The following is a 19939-nucleotide window of genomic DNA, read 5'->3' on the forward strand; positions in this document are numbered from 1 at the left end:
AATAGGCCGTAAATTAATCTAGGTGAATAACTAAAACAAAACAGAATTCCTCATTTTGCCCCCAAACTTCAGCTCGCTCCCGTCACCTGCTGCCACCACCCCGATCATATCCCTGAAAGTCAGAAAATCTTCAGAAATGCTAGTCTCAAGTTCCTCAATCTTCAGAGGAGGCCATTCATATAAATTTAGTAAAGACAGTAATGTGTGAATCTGATACCACCCTGACCCCACTCCACCTTCAAAAGCAACTCAGCAATCTTAAACAGTAAAATTCAAACAAAAAAAGACACCTCTGCGGCTGCCAAACAGATAGATAGCCTATGCCTGAACTCAATTTACAAAACAGGGACATCACTGTATGTTAGCCACTTTAATAGATTCAAGTTTATTTTCAGAATATACATCTACCATCAGCGGTCTGCAGAGTGGAAGCAGGACTGAATAATGCTGACTGAGAAAAGTCACCAGAGAGAGGAATATAAAGGAAGCCAATTAACCCTTTCTAGATTTTTTTTTTAAGCCCAGCAAATTCTCTTAACATTCCTCCAAAAGGTGGGGGGAGTCTAGCTGTAACACACTACCATTTTGACCATTAAAATTATTTTGGACCCGAATATGCACTATGTATTGTGTGGCAATCAGACTATGTGTGTGTATATATATATATATGCACACACAAACACACACTTAAATTCAATCCCATTACACAAGATGAAACAATGCAGGTTGCATGTGGGCGTTCAAACTATCTAACTATTGTCAGGAAAAACGGAAAGTACCTGAGATGTCTGGCCCACGGTGGGGGTGGGGGTGGGAAAGTGTTACTAGAACAGTAACAAGCTGCAAGCAATCTATGAATCTAGAAATGGCAGTAAATAGGATTGCTTTCAGTTTATGAGCTGGTAAGCCTCTTTTCGAGAGTAGCTCATGGTGAGTGACAGTTAAAGCAGCGCTTGTGCTACATGCCAAGCGGCACAAGGCCATGAAGACGGATGGCACTAGAAGGAGCTGGGGGGGGGGCAAACGCTCGCCTGATGAAGCCACCTAGAGGGAAGATGAGCAAGCAAGAGATGGGGGGGGCAATTAGCTTTAGCTGAGTTTCCTACGTTGCAGGGGGGTTGCATTAGAAAGATGACCATTCCAGCTCTAGGATTCTATGTTTTTCTGCTTCAACAATATTTCATGATGATCCTATCCTTTTATGTGATTGTATTTTGTATAAATAAGACACGTTCTGTTTACAAACAAAACATTTTAATAGCTACCTTTCTACCGCCAGGACGGGGTGGGGGTGGGGCCACAAGAAGGAAAGGAGGTTGAATGGGGGCCACTGTCAGAAAAAGGAAACACTGGTGTAGACAATATGGCGTGGCGCTAGGTAGATCAATTGTCTGACTCAGTATAAGGCAGTTTCCTAGGTTCAAGGTGTTAGCTGAAGGAGCGTCTCCACCCCCATCGTTTTGCCCCGACACTAAGATCCAGTGCCAAGGGCACTGTCAAAGATGAAAAAAGAGATGTCAAAGAGAAAAACAACTACCAGACTTTTAAAAGACATCTGAAGGCAGCCCTGTTTAGGGAAGTTTTTAATATTTGATGGATTATTGCATTTTAATATTTTGTTGGAAGCTGCCCAGAGTGGCTGGGGAAACCCAACCAGATGGGCGGGGTATAAATAAATTATTATTATTATTAATTATTATTATTATCATTATCATTATCATTATCATCATCATCATCTTTAAAGCTCTTTGGATCCAATTTTATTTTATGTTGTTTATTTTTCCCACCATTAAACATAAGGGCCCAGGGTGCGCTACAACAGTATCAAATTACAATTTTAAAATAATTTAAAACCAATTTTCAATCAGAAGAAAAGGGTAGGTATGTGTGTGCATCTTCAGCATGTGGCAAAAGCTTCGCAGGGAAGTGGCATGGGATTTCTGTTAAACTCCTTATCAGTAAGACCAGTGTCTCATATGCAACAGCGTGGCCCGACCACAAACCTGGTAAGAACCTGGTAAGCGGCTTGAATGTTAAAGTGAAAAACAACTCCACATAAGGTACAAGGAAGCTTCTGATGTGTGCAGTAAAAATGGGTTGAGTAACTTGTCTTTCAGGGACTGTGATTGGTTGAGAGATGCTCATGTGCTAGGATGGCAGAAGACATATGTTGCCTATATAGTGTGTGTTCTAATGCACATGTTCTCGCAGACTCTTCAAACTCTGACCTGCAATGCATTACTGGATAAAGTCTGACTGGTTGGGAAATTGGTGTGAGCCTTGTACTTAAACCCCCAAGGGGAATTTCTCCCACAGAAGGTGCCACACCCACCTCTGTGAGGAAGGCATTGTACAGCTTTTTCTCAGGCAGTAAAATATATTAGGTGAGCCCTGCCTACAGGCTTATGTCCACCCTAAGCAACCTTTGTAACTATCAGCCCAATACACTTTGCTACCTCTTCTATTCCATGTCCAAGACTGGCTGGCTTGAAAGTTGAGCTTTTCTTCAACACTGAGGAAAGGAAATGTCCTCCATTGCACCTGAGGGCAGCAGGTTAACTCAGAGGGTGCAAAGCAGGGCATATGGTCACACAGCTCCATCCTGCAACAACTCACAGTGGCTCCCTGCTCTGATGTGGTCACTTCACTCTGCCCAATGGTAGAATCGGCCCTGGTAATAAACTTTGTCTTAGTTATTAGCAAATAGTGATTTATCCCCAGTATAATGAAACATGTACGTATTAAAGGATACATGGGCCCACACAAGCCATCCCTGGCACCCACAGGGTGTCCTCTACTCAATGAAAATAGGCTTCAAATAATCATTATGCTGTAGGTAATAGATCTGTGCTCATTTGCAGGATGTGCAAGTGGTGGCCATAGCAGCTTTTCAAACGGACCGCACAAGGTTGGCAATCCCTGGATTACACTGAGAGAAATCCATCTGATTTCAAGTGTGCTCAGCGGCAATAGCTTCTCACCTACCTTCTGGTTCCTGTTGGCCCAACGTGAGAGGCCGCTCTGATAATAGAAGCTGAAAGGATTTTTTCCTGTTCCCAGGCATCACTTGAAGGAAGATCCTGAAGAGAGCCACAGCTTGAATAGTTAGCAGAGCTTTTCATGTACTAACTGAAAATGTACTGTCTCAGTCTCGTGGCATTTGGCCAGAAAGCAGCAGGGTTCTAAATCAGCAACAATGAGAGTAAACTTCTCTTTTCAGTTTGGGCAGGGATGTCAAAATGTAAGCAGTTCTCCAGGATAAGGCAGATAATTTCAGTGGCATATGTCTCGGCTAATTCCGATCTCTCAAAATACCACTTGCATTTATGAGGCATTATCTGTAGAAATCTAACCTCTCAAGGACGTCAACCCAGGGAAACAGATGGCTTGCAACTGCATGTTTAATCCTCAAATCAAATAACAGAATCAGCACTTCAGAACGACTGCTTATATAGACACTTTTGTCAGGCAACGTGGCTTATAGCTGTCCATCTTGCGAAACGGGGCCCAAGTGAGTGTGTTGATGTGCAGCCAAAGAGCAAATTTGAAAAGCAATTGGCTTCAAAGTATGACTCATGCATTTCCTGTCAGAGCCCAGGCGAAATCATTTTGCCAAACCTCTTCAGCGTGAGCGCAGCACGCAGCTACCAGCTCATTGACTATTCCCCTTAATTGATTCTGAAACAATATGGAATATGCAAACACACAAAAGACTCCAGTGGAAAAGAAGGTGGTAAGTCCCCAGTTGATACCAGCGGGCTTTGCATTGTCATTTTTTGATAAGGGTGAGGAAATTGTGCTGCTAATAAACATTCTGGAAATCACCAGAATTTAGTTATTATTTCTACATTTCATTTACTAAATTTATATCCCACAGTTCTTCCCAAAGGAGCCCAGGGCAGCACCATACAAGCAATATTGTAGAATAACTGAGATACACACACATCACACAAAAAATCAGATAGAATTACTCATGTGTAATAAAATAAACGGGACACTGAGGGCCTTCTCGGTAGTGGCGCCCACGCTGTGGAACGCCCTCCCACCAGATGTCAAGGAATTAAACAACTATATGACTGCAATCTGAAGGCCACCCTGTATGGAGAAGTTTTTAATGTTTGATGTTTTATTGTGTTTTTAATATTCTGTTGGGAACCACCCAGAGTGGTTGGGGAAACCCAGCCAAGATGGGCGAGGTATAAATAATAAAATCATTATTATTATTTGGTGTTCAAAGTTCCATGAATGTATGTGGGGGCTTTTTCCTGTTTCTCATTCACGTGCAAGTAAATGTGTATGGCTAAGTAACCATGTTATTAATCCATATCCTCTGACTGTCGAGGTTCATTGCAAATGGTTGATAAGATTACAAAGGTGGAGGGCAAGGTGCATGACACACAGCTCTATTCTCCAGCAGAAGGGTATGCTCAGGGAGCTCGGGAGGAAGAGCTGAAGGGTACCACCGCCTTGTAGCTTCCTCACTCTAATAGTAGGACTGGCCCTGATGCTATGGTTGGGACAAGCCTCAGGGCAGGTACGAGCAGACCAGATGACCCTATGCACCAAAACTAAGACCTGACTTACCTAACCCTCAAGAGCTACTGCGGCTGCCTTGCCATACCTTCCAATTTATGCATGGTTTTCCTGTTGTCATTTCCTGAAAAGGGGCAAGTAAAGCAGAAAGAAAAGTTTCAACGTAGCTAAGAAAGAGAATCATCTTTGCAAGTGCCAGGAAAATTAAGCCGTGAAAGGAAATCACTTAACTAGTGTGCTTATGAAACAAAGATGACACACCAAATAAAAAGTCTGAATTTGTTTGAAGAGCTTATGGGGTGTGTGCGTGTGGTGTTGTTATTTAATCCCCACTACTATTGAAATGAGCCCCTAGTCTCAAGTACTTTTCACATACCAGAGTGGTGAATTTCCACAAAGCCTGCACTGATGTTATGCATTTTCCTCCCAAGTGAAATGCTCTTCAGTAAGTAAACATGAGTATTAGATTGTGCTGTAGCTGGAGACAATGAGAAAACCCTCCATTTCAAAATACATCAGAAAGTAAATCATTTTTAAAAGCTTTGTAGGGTTGAATCTCTCACACCTGAGAACAGGCCTGGCGTGGTTTCCTTCTTTGCTTCTCATTTGCCTATTGTGCTTGATGGTACAAAACAAGTTACATATTGTATTACAATTGTGTTGCATATAATGTAGCAGCTACTTGAGTGCAACCTTCAACAATTGCCCATAACTGTAAAGGCTATGTTCAGCATTTTGGTACAAAATTCCATTTGGAACACTTCAGAATGGATTTTATTTCTAGATCATTCAAACCACTCAGTGGTCCCTGCAATTGCTAATGGTCAGTGGCCAGGGGTGATGGGAGCTGTAGTCCGGCAATATCTCAAGGACCACAAGCTCCTCAGCCCTGCTTTATAGCATAGTAACTGCAACAGCTTGGTTGTTTTCACATTGTCCACTTTCGATTGCAAGGACCTCTCTGTGTTCCCTATGTAGCTCTGTAAGATATCACATACACTGGTGGTGTGGCAATAATAATAACAGCAACATCAATCCAGTATTTGTCAACATAGGGCGTATACTCAGTATGAAATTACTGAATGAAACGTGTGACAAAGAGGCCATATATGCAATGCAAACTGACTTAGCTGATGTGACCTTGTCTCCATTGCCCTGTTGGGTATCATTGCCCTTATGGCAAGCATAACTAGACTCCACTGGACAAAACAAAAGCAAAAAAAAAACCACCCAGCTTGAAAAATTTAAAATTAAAGGTTTTAGCACAAAAGATAAAACTCATCCCATTTCCACCAAAATATTAACAAACCTGTGCACAGGCAAACACAGAAGTCTAAAAGGCAGTATCTTCCGACTTCCCTAAATAAATAAATAAAACAGGTGTGTGATTTATTACCTATGCCAAGAAGTCATACATTGAATGGTTTAAAAAAGCAAACCAATTTTGCCATGTGGGGATTTATGAGTGCAAGAACATTTTATGGCATACCCAGATCAGTTTCTCATAGGGCAAATGTTTTCTTGTGGGGAAAACGAGATGGATGTCTGTTTAATTCTAAGGATACCTCCACAATACACACACACACACAAACACACACACACACACATACCCCAAAGGAGAAAATTCAGGGTGAGGTTATTTTTAAAGCCCTTGAGTTGCAGGATCCAAGCCAGGAGCAGGGTCTCTTATTAAAACTGTTAACATTCTAAATACTTTCTCACGTTAAAAAAAGAAAGACAGACTATTCACTTTAACCATGATGAGCTCTAGTTCCCAGATCATGCTCTGTCCCAAACTAGATGCAACACATCAGTCTTCCCTATATATATTTTTGGACAATAAGTCCCATTAGCTACTGCCCTTCAACATCCGGAGGGCACTGGGTTACAGAAGGCTGTAATACATCATGGTTGTATGTACCATTAAAATAAAATGAAAAGCAGAATCAGACACTTCCACTTTCAGGAGAGGAATGAGAGGGGTGGGGATGCTTACCTATTTCCCCAGCTGCTTTTCTACTCATAGGAAGGGATGATGGGAGTTGTAGTTCAGCAATGTCTGGGGGATCAAAAGTTCTCAGTCCCTGCTCTAATTTATTAAATGTTGCAGTTGCATTGAATTGGTAATATTCTAGGGGTGGTGGTTGTAACAGCATTTATTATTCAAGCCGCACAGTGTTTTATTTTATTGCATTGCTAGAAATATTGATATAATCCTTTCCCCCATTGTCTTAATATTACTTTTGCCAATAACTCACAGATTTCGGCTGCAGCCTTTTAACACTTACCTGGAAGAACGTCTCACTGAACTGGAAGGGGCTTTACTCCAAGTAGACATTAATAGGACCACACTGTTCAGGTCTGGATACTGTCCCCCGGAAGTAGCCCCTCAGCTGTAAGTAAAATAAAAAAACAAAACAAATCCAAAACAGTTAAATGCACTTTGGCAGGAAATTGTTGAGTGGGTTTAACTTACAGCGATAAACAATAAATAATATAGTCTCTCTCTCTGAACACTACAGAGGCACGTGCATTCTCTTCCATTGATTTTATCACTTCATCACACACAGCAAATCTGAGTCAACATGAGTGGCAAGTCTCTGAGGTAAAAAACGAACAAGTCAAGGCCATGGAAGCAGATCACATGCTTAGGAATTTGTCTATTGTAACCATAATGAGGTGGCCTATTGACTCCAAGGAGACAATTCAGATATACAATGTGCCCAGTAAGGAGGTAGTGGATGTCTCTTTTTCTCCCCATCTCTCCCCCCCCCCCCGCCCCTGCCACATCCTCCTAGAGTAAAACATAAGTTGAAGAGGTGAGGAACATTTTAGAGAGGCAGGTAGAATGATACATGCAGATACCACAGGCATCAGTGCACCCACCAGCACTTCCCATGGCACTCACAGAAAGTCCATCTCTTTTTTAAAAAGCATTTTTACAATTTATATACTCATCATTTATCTCTTGTCCTTGGGCTTCCCAATCCATCTCTCCATGGCAATTTAGATAGTCTTTTGTCGGCTGCATATTCTATTATTCCACCCATTTTTGTCTCAAATCTTTCTTTATTTAGTGTTCTCTGCTGCTCATATGTTCATTCCTACTTGTAGGTTAAATGGACTATTATACCCTCTAAGACACTTTTGTAGAGTACCCACGGAAAGTCTCATTAAATATCCCCTCAAAAATCCGCAATGCAAGAGAGAAAGCTTTTTCTCCCTTGTCAGTTCCTGTTTGCGGTGGCCTGGCCTATCAAACAGTGACCACACCCGCTTAAAAATACTCAAATTTCACTGGATGCCAGGAGTAGACAGCCACCCACCCTCCTTTGTGTTCAGAACAGAGGAGACTATTTCTCTCCATGAGAGAACACAGTGGTAGTTGATGTTGTTGTCTTTTTTTCACTGGGGAGTGCTGATGGGGAACATGTTATGCCATAACATGCATGACAGCCATTTTGAGCTATGCCATGGTGTCATTGTCCATTATGCCACATCCCCATGACAACCATTTTGTGATTGGCATTATTATTATTATTATTACAGTCGTACCTTGGAAGTCGAATGGAATCCATTCCGGAAGTCCATTCAACTTCAAAAACATTTGAAAACCAAATTGCAGCTTCTGAATCAGAAGCCGCAGAAGCCCCATCGGCTGCACTGGTGGAGAAAGAGGAGTGTGGGGGGAGTGCGATCCTGGTAGGGTGCCATCGCGGCTGCCCCCCTGCCCACACTGGGCACCACGACCCTGCAGGCAGCGTGCCCTGCCACCAGGACACGTGCCACGCCTCTGCAGGCGGCGCATCACACCCCCAGGATGCGCACCAGCCCCGCCAACTCTCCGCCCCTCATTGCATGAAGCTCCGCAACTAATCGGACATTTGGGTTTGTGGCATTTGGGAGCAAAATGTCCGAGTTCCAGGGCATTTGGGATCCAAGGTACAACTGTGTTGTTGTTGTTGTTGCTGCTGCTGCTGCTGTTATACCACCCTTCATCTTTAGATCCCAGAGTGGATCACAACATAAAAATGTATAAATGTATAAAAAATAACAAAATACATAATAAACATAAGAACAAAAACAAACCAATACTCCCCCCTCCCACAACACACTTGAAAGCATATTGGATGTTAATCTGCCAAAGCAATTTATCAAAATGTAAAATGTGCCCACTTTGATACAACTACCATTTCATAGATTGTCTAGATTGGTAGAAAAGAAATACTCATTAATGAAACTATTTGTTAAAACATTATGACAGCAATCGCTAATGTGGCACCCTGAGACCTCATTGCACTACAGTTCCCACCAGTCCCAGCCAGCATGACCCACGGGCAAGGATGTTGGAAGTAGCAGTCCAACATTTGTCTAGCCCTGCATCACAAATACGCTTGAGGACATTTATTTGCATTCCAATACATAGATTGCGTAAAATACATTATCCTTCAAGCAGCCAAACGTCTGTGCATTTTCGGATATCCAGTTTCACTGCTGACTTTATGCTCCGCTCAAGCACCACCACTAGTCCCAGTAAAATGAAACATCAGGCCAAATTTTCCTCTCAATTACACTTCTGCAACAGCATTTTAGTAGTCAAGGTTTTATTCCCACATAAATTCGATTTCATCGGCATTTGAAGAGAGCAACAGAGACAATGGCTGACTAGTTGATTTCAGATTTACATTCTCTAAATACAAGGGCATATGGTCTGACTTGGAGGGGGATATCAAGTGCTCACCAAAGCCAGACACAGTTCATGAAGAGGAGTGTAAAATAGCACATCAGTGGCTTGGTCACAGTCATTTAACATCTGCTACACTCATGTTAATTCAAGTTGGACATCACACGAAAGAACGGGGGGGGGGTCACAAATGCAAACTAAGGCAACTGCTCAGGAAATGATGTTGCATGTGAGGCCTGAGTTTCTCTGACACTGGAAACCCCACCCCCACTTTTTTAAAGGGGGAGTGTAACCTCTGCTGCATCTTCATTGGGTTGCACTGAACTTTCAAGCAGGATCCCCACCCCCCAGTTTCAAAGGAGATGGGAAAGTGTCCCAAACATACAGAAAAAGCTTGCATACCTTTTTGTGAAAGGTATATATACAGCTGTCGTCTTCCTGCCTCATCTGCTGTTTGGGCACCGTGTGTGTGTGTGTGTGTGTGTGTGTGTGTGTGTTAAAAAGGCAGCTTTCTTTCTGAACCCAGCCAATCATGGATCACAGAACAATGAAGTGACATCATATCAACATTTGGCAATTCAGATTCGTCCGTATAATGAGATCACAAAGGCAAATCAGAGTGAGAATATTGTCCTAATTCCAAATGGCACCATGTTGTAGGACAGGCATGCCCAACCTGCGGCCCTCCAGATGTTTTGGCCCAGAACTCCCATGATCCCTAGCTAACAGGACCAGTGGTCAGGGATTATGGGAATTGTAGTCCAAAACATCTGAAGGGCCGAAAGTTGGGGATGCCTGTTGTAGGACATTGGGAAGAGGGAAGCCTGCCCTAAAAGAGACTGAAAGCATCTCATTGCTTAGCGTAAATTGTGGCAGCAAAGTCATCTGGTGGATTGGGGAGAGGACTCTGAATGACATCTCACTCCAGCATCCTCCCTCTTTTGCTGCCACCCTCACCTTTTATAGTGGTAAGTCCATTGTTTGATATTATTCATGAGCTTCTGGATTCATCACTGATCATATTAGTGTGAACTGCTTTGAGAACCATTATACAAATGCTAGTCAAGACTCACTTTCTATCCAGTTCTAATTTAATTTCCATCAAGAAAAATCCTAACAGTTGGATGTGCAAATTCTTGCATATGCTGCCAAAGGGGGAGGGAGGTCGATGGTGCTGGATGTGCAACGCTGTAGAGTTTTGTGCCCAAAGCCTGCAAAGAGCACCAGGGGAAACTGACAAGGGAACACAGCAACAACCACCCCTAACCCTCTCTCTATAGCTAGTGCTGAAAAATCTCTCACCGTAAAAGTGAAAATGGAAAGGGATTTAAAACACCATGACAGTTTCACCTCTAGACTGAAGGCATTTCTCCCAATGCAAACTTATCAGTTTCATCTTTCCTCCGAGTGAGGAGACCTCGCAAGGGCACAATGCTTACCTAGGTTCCGTTCCCCTTGGAAGGAGGTCGCCAGAGGCTGACTGTCATTTTGTCATATTCAGCTGGTTTACAAATATGCAGGTTGAGCATGAGCTGGAGGCTCAGCTTCAGCATTCTAACATACAGCCGCTGCTCCCCTATCAGATCTCCAAGGGAAACAGCTGGCAACCTAAGCATCTAACAGAGGGGCGGGGACCCTCTGCTCAAATGTGGCTCTGCAGCCTTTTCGGTCTGGCTCTTCAGACTCTGCCCACACTGTTCAACTGGGCTGCAGCCTTCACTGGCCCTGCTCTGTGCCCTGAGTGCTTCAAAGAACCATAAAATTGTAGAGCTGGAAAGGACCCAAGGGTCATCTAGCCCAACTCCTTGCAATGCAGGAATCTTTTGCCCAATGGGGGCTCGAACCCATGACCCTGAGGTTAAGAGTCTCCTGCTTTACCAGCTGAGCTATCCCTGTAGTAGAATGTGTTCAGGAAGTTCAGTAACGCTTTCCTGGATGGAGCATTGGGGTGGGGTGCAGAAACTAGCCTACTGTACAAACGTCACATTTACATTTGTTGCTCCACCCACATTTCCTTCTGGCCCCACCCACCACGAGCATGGGGCCTTCCGAATGTTGCCCAGAAGGGAACATGGTCCTTTGGCTGGAAACATTTCCCCAAACCTTTGGTAAGAGAACACAACTTCAGCTCTCTATTATCTCTTTCCCTTTCTTCAACCCTGTCTGACTCAAACTGTTTACGCAGACACAATGCTTCCTTCTCCTGGTCAGAGGGCTGGCAAATCTCCTCTGACTCTCACCAACGCTCCTTGGACCATTTTATTCATGGAAAACACCTGCTTAATATTTCAGGCTATTGGACGCTCTTTTGTCAAGTCCCAGACTCTCACACACTATTGCCCCCAGGCCAACCTAGGCTCACAGAAAACCCGCTTACAGAAACCTAATAGGAAACACAAAACAACATAATTTTCTGAGTTCAAGCAAAACATTGGGCTTTGTTTAGTTCTCAGCACAAAGATGAAACTGAGTAACTTGAGGTGGAGAAGCCCCTTCACTGTCGAGGCAATATTTGACAAGGGGGTTCAAGTTTTTTGTCAGTTTCTCATCTATGGAAGGAAAAGGGCAAGCTGGGATGGAAGAGCTTAATAACTGGGTCAGCAATGCAATGCGGGATTCACAGGAGGAAAACACAGGGACCAACAGCAACAGTACCACAGTTTGTTAACTTTTGCTGATCATAATATTCAGGGATTCCGGGTAACACAACACATTTCCCATTTCGTCCTATTTTCTTCTGTCAACGATTTAGGCAGAGCCGGCATCCATTCAAACATTCACCCATTCATTCAGTTTGTTATCAATAATAATACGCTGGGAGACTTAAAACAGAAACAATAGATGCAATAAGGGTTGTTGGAAGCAGGGCTACAAGGCACTTGAAGCAGGTGAATACTTGAATACTTGAAGCTAATACTCTTTAAAGATATATGAATGCATGAGTACGTTATATACACAACCTTCATGAAGACTTGCATGACAAAGGTGTATAAAATTATGGTGTGAAGAAAGCAGAATATTTTCTCCTCTCATAATACTAAAATAGGAGTCATCGGATGAAGCTAAATGGTGGGAGATCAGAGCAGATAAAAGGCAGCACTTCTTCACATTGTGTGTAGTTAAACTGTGGAATTTTCTACCATATCACGAAAGTAACATACAAAAATGCATTATGAGAAACTGCTTGAAAAGAAATGTGTACTAGGATAAATTCTCACTAAAATGCTGAAGGATTTTCATTGCTGCAGAAATTTGAAGAACTAAATTTAAGATTGTAAAAAATGCAAATGTTGGGGAATGGAAATGGGCAGATTTGTCCCCCATCCCTCGCTATGGCTAAAGCCATTTTGCCATGCCCAATTACCCATAGGGGTGAGTCAGCTCAGCACGGAGCTAGAAGAAGCAGAGAATGCAATAACTGAGTTGTACTGGGCAGATCCATATAGAAGGGTCAATGCAGAGACAGAATCAATTTCAAACAGAGCTGTTTAGACACTGTACATTGAAAATACATCCCCCCAGGTCTGCGTGCACACCATACATTTGTGTGCGCAAAGCACATTTATAGTGCAATTTCCCCTCAAAAAATAAATAAATCCTGGAAACAGTAGTTTAAGGAGGCTGGGAACTGTCATTCCTTGAAGGGTAAACTGCAGTTCCCAAGATTTTTTGGAGGTGGGAATGTGCTTTAAATGTGTGGTGCATGTGCAACCAAGGAAAGTCTGCCCGAAGGGGAACTGGAATGAAGATACAGATAGGCAGGATGATGAGCAGGGGAACAGAGGTGCTGGGAAGCTGGGAAGGGATCAGGTAAGCAGAGCAACAGAAGACAAGCAGGCATGCAGCTGGCAGGTGGGAACAAGAAACAACCAGCGTTATAAGGCACTTCCTTATCTGGTAACAACAGTCAGGTTGGGAACTTGAAAAGTATCCAGCATAGGGTCATATTTGAGCAACTTAATGCTTTTATGTAAAAAAAAATATTAAATCAAATTCAGTAATCTTGTTAGGATTGGTCAAATCCAGGCCTATCAAAAGGAGTAAAATCATCTTTCGCTTAAGTAGCAACAAGTATCACTATAAGTTGGTCAACTCAATATACACATACACAACTTTAAAAATAATCAGATCTCATGAAAAGAAATGCATGCTCCTGGTGGACAGGGGAGCATTCAGTAGACTTTTAACTTTATTTGAGTAGACTATACAGCCTAAGCAGTTTAATAAATCTGCACACTTTCCACACACAGAAAAGTGGGATCATTTGATTTTAATATGTGTTGCTAATTTGCTTCACCCTTAGCAGTAACAGTGCAATAAACAAATGAGCCCTTGGGTCTGCAAAGATGTGCTTGCAATAGTCTCCTAGATGGATGACATCGTTATTATATGGCACTGCTATGCCCCAAAAAGGTTCTTGCCCCTTTTTATATCTGTTTTATTACTGATGTGCTTTATGATCTCTGTGGCTGCTATTTTTCCTTTCCAGCCTCTCTGTGGTAGGCTTAACTGTATAGAGTCTGCTTTATATCTAATTGTTGGCCTTCCTAATTCTTAAGATGTTGTGATTGCTGTAACTCATGTTTTACCTTGTATGGGTTGCTCATTTTTGCCTGTACCCAAGTTCAGCAGGTGAAACGCTGGCTCTGGGCATGGAAGGCAGCAATTTGAAAAGTTTGTTACTAGTCATTTACTTAGGGCACTTCATCTGTCTTCCATGATGGAACTCAAGGCAGCATCCACAGAGTTCTCATGGGGCCTCCCATCTAAGCACTGGTCAAACGCAGACCTGCTTAGCTTCAGCAAGCCCTGGGATTGATGTTGCAGTATAGAAAGCAAATAAGGTATAGAAGGTGGGGGGGACAATAGCCTGCTATTGGCCACAGCCTAGAGCAGGGGTGGAAGACAACTCCTATCATCCGCAGGAACTGATGGGATTTGGAGTCCAGCAGTATCAGGAGGGCACCAACTTATAATGGAAGCATGGACTAGAGGGATCACATGTATCAATATGCCAGGCAACACAGGGCTAGAAGGCTGGATATGGAAGACAGACAACCGGCTTGAATGGTGATAAGACAGAGAAGGATGAGAGATGGCCTCTGGGACAGGAAAATTGGGATCAGTTTCATGTTTCCAGCAGCAAATAGAAACTGAGAGAGGAATGCAACGGAATAAATGCAATGGAATAAATTGCATGGTGAGAATCTCGATTTTTCCACTGGTATGTGGAAATCTGGATCACAATTCAAGAGGCAAAGCAGCCTCTCAGTCCTTCTGTAGTAATGGAGGTGTGAAGAGGACCCAGGAAGGGATGGCTCAAAGTCTGTCAGTAAAATGCCCCCGGTGGCTCCTGCCTATATCTTTAGGCCCCAACAGGCTTACCTGGTGGTCTTACCTGGCAGAAGCAATAGCAGCAGCGCTTGGTGGCTTGGAGCCACGTTTTCAATTTCCCACAATGCCCCAGGGTGACACTAAGGCAGGGCACTGTGGGAAATTAAAATGGTGGCTCTAAGCTACACCATGTGGAGTGACCAGAGCAGGTATAGGAGTGGGCCTTCCCAGGCAGGGGCTTGGAACTTGTCCATGGGTGTCACAGGCTGACGCCAGCCCCAGAAAACAATATGATAGAAGTGGACTGTTTAGTCTACCCAAGGGACAGCAATAGATCGTAAAAATCCCTTGCAAGTTGCAAGTCAAAGAGGCAAGCTTAGTGTTTTTCCAATGATCATATTATCTGTCTCCTTTGAGCATTTCAGCAGCTTCCACACAGCATCCCTCATATTTTATCCCACATTTTGTGAGTCCCAAAGCTGCTATGAACAGAAGCATGCGTGATCTTTTTATATCGTTACTGAGTAGTTTATCATTTCACTGTTCCTCAATTTCAGGTTGCAATTCTCCTGTTCAATCATCCAATTACAGAACAAAAGCTCTATGAATCTGCTTACATTAACAGTTCCTCACTATGAATAATCAATATGCAATAGCTGCTACGGAATAGTTACAAACCCCACTGGTGGGGATAGGGGGGTGGGCACACAGAATAAAATTAAACAAAAATTACACACCCAAGCGATGCCATTAAATTGATCACCTATATCCTGTCTTAATAAATACTCTTTTCCCGTTAAGTGTTTTTATACTTTTTAGAGCTTTTTAATTGCGCTGTTGTTCACATCCTTGTGATTATCACAGTGCACAGGTGTTTTATAAATACAAATCATCATTAAACCTCTTATATTTTACAGCCCAATCCTTAAAAGCAGTCTGCCAATGTAAGCCCCGTTCCATTCAACCACATATGTGTGAACGGAATGCTTTGCCATTCAAGCTGTAAGTTATTTCCCCCCAAGGGCCCTCTGTGTGTTAGAAGCACAGTCTTGGTATAACTGATTTTCCAATTTTCACATTACAAAGTAATGGGAAGCAGAATGAGAGCTTTCATTTTGCTTCCCCATAAACGTGGACCTATTTCAAAAATTGACTGTAAGCAGGAACTCCTGTAATTAAGCTTCCATTGCAGTTGCTCTGTTTCTTTTTCTTGCTGGTATCCTTGCCGGATCTCGGTGGGGAAAAGCCTGTAGTCATATGATGAAGCTGAAGCTAAGCTGGCCTTGGTCTGGGTCAGTGCCTGGATGGAAACTGGACTTCTTCTTCTTCTTCTTCTTCTTCTTCTTCTTCTTCTTCTTCTGTGATTCCTCTGAGTGGCTTGCCCTAGCTCGGGTTGCCCTAGCTTCCGACAAAATTAAAAACAAAAAACCCCTCAAACATTCAAAAATTTCCTTGAAACCTGGTCCATATTATGCATTTAAAGCACATGGCTTCCCCCCCCCCCAAAGTATCCTGGGAATTGTAGCTTGGCCCTCACAGAGCTACAATTCCCAGCACCCTTAACAAATCACAGTTCAGATGATTCTGCAGTGGGAAATCAAGGACTTTAAACACATGGCATAGAGCCTGATTTCTGTTCTTTTCCTGAAGCAAAGTTCTTAACCTGAAGCACTATTTCTAGGTGTAACCTGAAGCGTATGTAACCTGAGGTACCACTGTATGTACAATTGCATTTTATAAATTTTTATTCTTCCTCCCTACAGGCTACACACCCGACTGGTCCTGCTCAGAGCCTCCCTTGCATGCTTTTGCTTTTTTTAAGATGAGCAAAATTCCTTATGTGGTGTTTACAAAGCAAAATGTTAACCATAGCCGTTGGGCTGTAAGTCAGAGCTGGAACTAAAACAACCTTTGCAAAACTGATGGCCTCCAAATGTTTCGGACTACAACTCACATCAGTTCCAGGCAGCCAGATTATAAACCCACCAGCGACCAATCCAGTGAGGAGGACAAGGCTGAACTGCCCTGTGTTTTGCAGGAAGAAAAGCTATGAAATTTCACAAAAGAAATTTCATTTCTTCAAGGCTTCAATTAAATTTTCTGTGCTGGGCTGATATTATTTGTTACTATTCCCTTTTGTCTGGAGAGGGGGAAAAATATTCAACCAGTGTTTCCTACCTGTCAAAACATATAGCTCTGAAACATGCTTTTCTGACAACAAACATGGCTGAGAATCTCCAAACAGCCCAGTGTGCTTGGAGAAGATGCATGCTGAGCATCACAAATAAAAGTTGGAGAAGTGAGTGGGGAGGGAGGGGAGAGAGGGAGAGGGAGAATGGAAGGTTAGATGGAAAGAGAAAAGCAGATGACATGCTGGAATTTTTTTGGAACAAATAAGAAGAATATAGTACAAATCACATAAACATCTGATCAGAGATGGGCAAAAGCAATATCTGAGTAGATGTCCACAATCTAGATACGGAAGAAAAATACTCCTAATTTAGTTCAAATTTCAATATTTATCATGGACACACATTAGTGCTTACTAAGCTGCAATAAAAGGATCTTCGTCACCCAAAAGTGATCTCCAATTAAGATCAGAGGAGGGAATAGCTTGATGGTGATGGAGATACCATTGGACTTCCTACATCTTAGCATAGAAACCAGAAAAGTGTCAGTCATGAGTAGGGGTGGGAAAGAAGTTCAGTTCACATTCAAATGAGGATTTACTTAATTTGCACTTTCCGAACCAATATGCTGACTGGAACACAGGCCTCCTTTCGAAATTTGCACTTCTCTGAATTTTGCAAAGCACTTCTCCAGATACATAAAGTGTACAAAAATACACATACTAGGGGAAAGCGTTCATCAAAAATGTCTATAATAGGAAAAACTGCATACATTGGAAGAAATTTGCAGGAAAATTGGTGCATCTTCATGAGGGCATTTTTTAAACAGATGTGGAGAATTGGACTTGAGACTGGGGGAAATGAGAAACTGATAGAAACCAAAATGAACAGATTCACTCACCCCTAGTCGTGAGTTCCTTCTGAAAAAAGCTGACCAGCTCCAGCTCTTATATTCCTGGAATTTCTGCAAACCTCCACTTAACCTTCAGCCATTGCTCCCACTCCCTAAATTGTATGAGTCTGATGTCCCTCACTTCAGAATAACGCAGCCCTTACCTTGAGGAACTTGTAATCTATATTTAGCAGGGTGGTGGGAACCCTTTAGCTTAAAAAACCTAAAGGAGAACAATTTTAAAATTCATAGAATTGTAGAGTTGGAAGGGACCCTGAGGGTCATCTAGTCCAACCCCCAATGCAGGAATCTAAGCTAAAGCATCCATGACTGATGGCCACTCAACGTCTGCTTAAAAACCTCTAAGTGACCACAACCTCCCAAGTGAGTCCATTCCACTGTCAAACAGCTCTTGCTGTCAGAAAGTTCTTCCTGAAGTTTAGCCAGAATCTCCTTTCTTGTAAATCAAATCCATTGGTTTGAGTGCTACTCTCTGGAGCAGGAGAAAACAAGATTGCTCTATCCTCCATATGACCGCCCTTATGATATTTGAAGATGTCCATCATATCTCCTCTCAGTCTTTTCTTATCCAGGCTAAACATACCTCAGTACCTGTACACTGAGTTGGAATTACATTACTAAGAGCACACTAGGCACATCTAAACACACACACAGTCTCCCAGCACTTATTCCCATGAGCCTTTGCAGCCTGCTGTGCCACTTTGCAATGCAACTGAGTATTGTGAGTCGAGGACCCTTCGCTCGCTTAGGGATAAATAAGACACAAGGACGCATTTATTTTAGGTTAATGGGCTAAAGGCCACAACTTTATTGGTTACAGCATGTGAGAGGTATTGGCTTAGGCATTGGATCAAACGATCTATACATGACTCTACCCTGCTCAGTGGGGAGTCATTCGAAGGTTAACAACCAGTGGGAGGAGCTTGTTGATGCAAATACAACTGGAAGCTTCCCCTGATGTCACCAGGGGTCATGTCACGGCTCTATCCACCAGCAGGGCATCAAACAGGATCCACGACCATAGGATTCCTTTAACGGAATACCAACAATGGGAGGGGTAGGTGATGGCCACAACCTGCCCTCCTCCCGATGACACATATTCCAATGCCTAACCGCCACTCGAGCCGAAGAGGCTTGCCACCAAATACCCTCATGGCTGCATCTAATCCCTAATGCTACTTGCAATGCAACTGAGTATTAGGAGATGGGCAAATTCGTATTCTGAGCTAGACACAGTTGACTACTTCAACATGACTACTTCAATATAAATCACTTGCTTATGAAAACTGAATGCTCCTTATATCATTTCAACGTGCTGATTATTAATATCACCAAGTCTACACTTTGTAAGATTGTAAGATGTCACCTGCTGGATTCGTCCAAAGGCTCACCTAGTCATAGAATCATAGAACTGCAGAGTTGAGAGGGACCACAAGCACCATCTAGTCCAAATCCCTGCAAGTCAGGAATCTTTAGCCCAATGTGGGGCTTGAACCCATAACCCTGAGATTAAGGGTCTCATGCTCTACCCCCTGAGCTATCCAACATCCTGTTCTCACAGTGGCTAACCAGATGCCTACAGCAAGCCCACAAGCCAAACCTGATCACAACAGTACTCTTCCCTGCATGTGATCCCCCTGCTGCTGGTATTCAGAAGCAAAGCTCCTCTGACAGTGGAGACACAGTATTTAGGTTCACTGGGTCTACTCTGAGTAAATGTTAGTTGAATACAACCCATTGTGTGCACACATACAAAAACACATACTGCACACATTGGGATACCAATGTCTCTTGTACCTTGAAATGAAGTTTTGGGCAGCCCTGTCTGTCTGGGAGGATGATATACTCTGGGTCTTTACACACCCATTGTCCTCCTTCTTCCTGTGCTCACCTCCTGGTGAAGCAGCCAATATACAGGCCATCTTCTCCTTGGCCATTTCCTCATTGTCTCTAAATAGAGCACAGCAACCCAGACGTGGTTCCTGAGGTCAGGAATGCCCATCACAGGACAACTGGGTCTCATCAATGAACTTACAGCAGCCCAGCTGCCTCAGTGACCCACCAAGAACAACTATTGCTAGCAGCCATGTCTTCATGTTCATGGCTGCCCCTGTGGGTGAATGCAGTGGCGTAGCGTGGGGGGTGCAGGGGAGCCGACCACACCGGGCACAACATCTTAGGGTTAGGGTTAGGGGGCGCAAATCCACGGGTTAGGGGGAGCAAATTTCTTGCCTTGCCCCAGGTGCTGACAACCCATGCTACGCCACTGGGTGAATGTCAGATTGCTGCTTTGCCCAGATGGTTGCTGCAGGCTGAATGGGGCTTTCCTCGTGGGCAGGGACACTC

General features: G+C 43.2%; 2 long non-coding RNA genes across 5 annotated transcripts in view; one reads left to right on the forward strand and one right to left on the reverse strand.

Moving 5' to 3' along the window:
* Nucleotides 1-16665, forward strand: part of LOC310833322 — a 400786-nt gene extending 384121 nt beyond the window's left edge. For 2 of the 3 annotated variants that reach the window (XR_014558634.1, XR_014558635.1), the window contains 2 exons: nt 2862-3733; nt 16315-16665. This is a non-coding gene — a long non-coding RNA (uncharacterized lncRNA). Of the gene's footprint in view, nt 1-2861; nt 3734-6793; nt 6929-12263; nt 12329-16314 lie in introns of all 3 variants that reach the window. The other variant, XR_014558633.1, reaches the window with a different exon arrangement.
* LOC310833187 lies at nt 3016-6920 on the reverse strand. 2 transcript variants are annotated; one of them, XR_014558580.1, is made up of 5 exons: nt 6822-6920; nt 5843-5892; nt 4910-5011; nt 4585-4657; nt 3016-3080 (listed from the first exon to the last, which is right to left on the reverse strand). It is a non-coding gene; the product is annotated as an uncharacterized lncRNA (long non-coding RNA). The 2 variants fall into 2 exon arrangements; XR_014558581.1 differs by lacking the exon at nt 3016-3080 and having other exon boundaries at nt 4243-4657.
* Nucleotides 16666-19939: the final 3274 nt, after the last annotated feature.

This window comes from Podarcis gaigeae (genome assembly GCF_964106915.1).
Source record: "Podarcis gaigeae genome assembly, chromosome: 1".
Lineage (NCBI taxonomy): Eukaryota > Metazoa > Chordata > Lepidosauria > Squamata > Lacertidae > Podarcis > Podarcis gaigeae.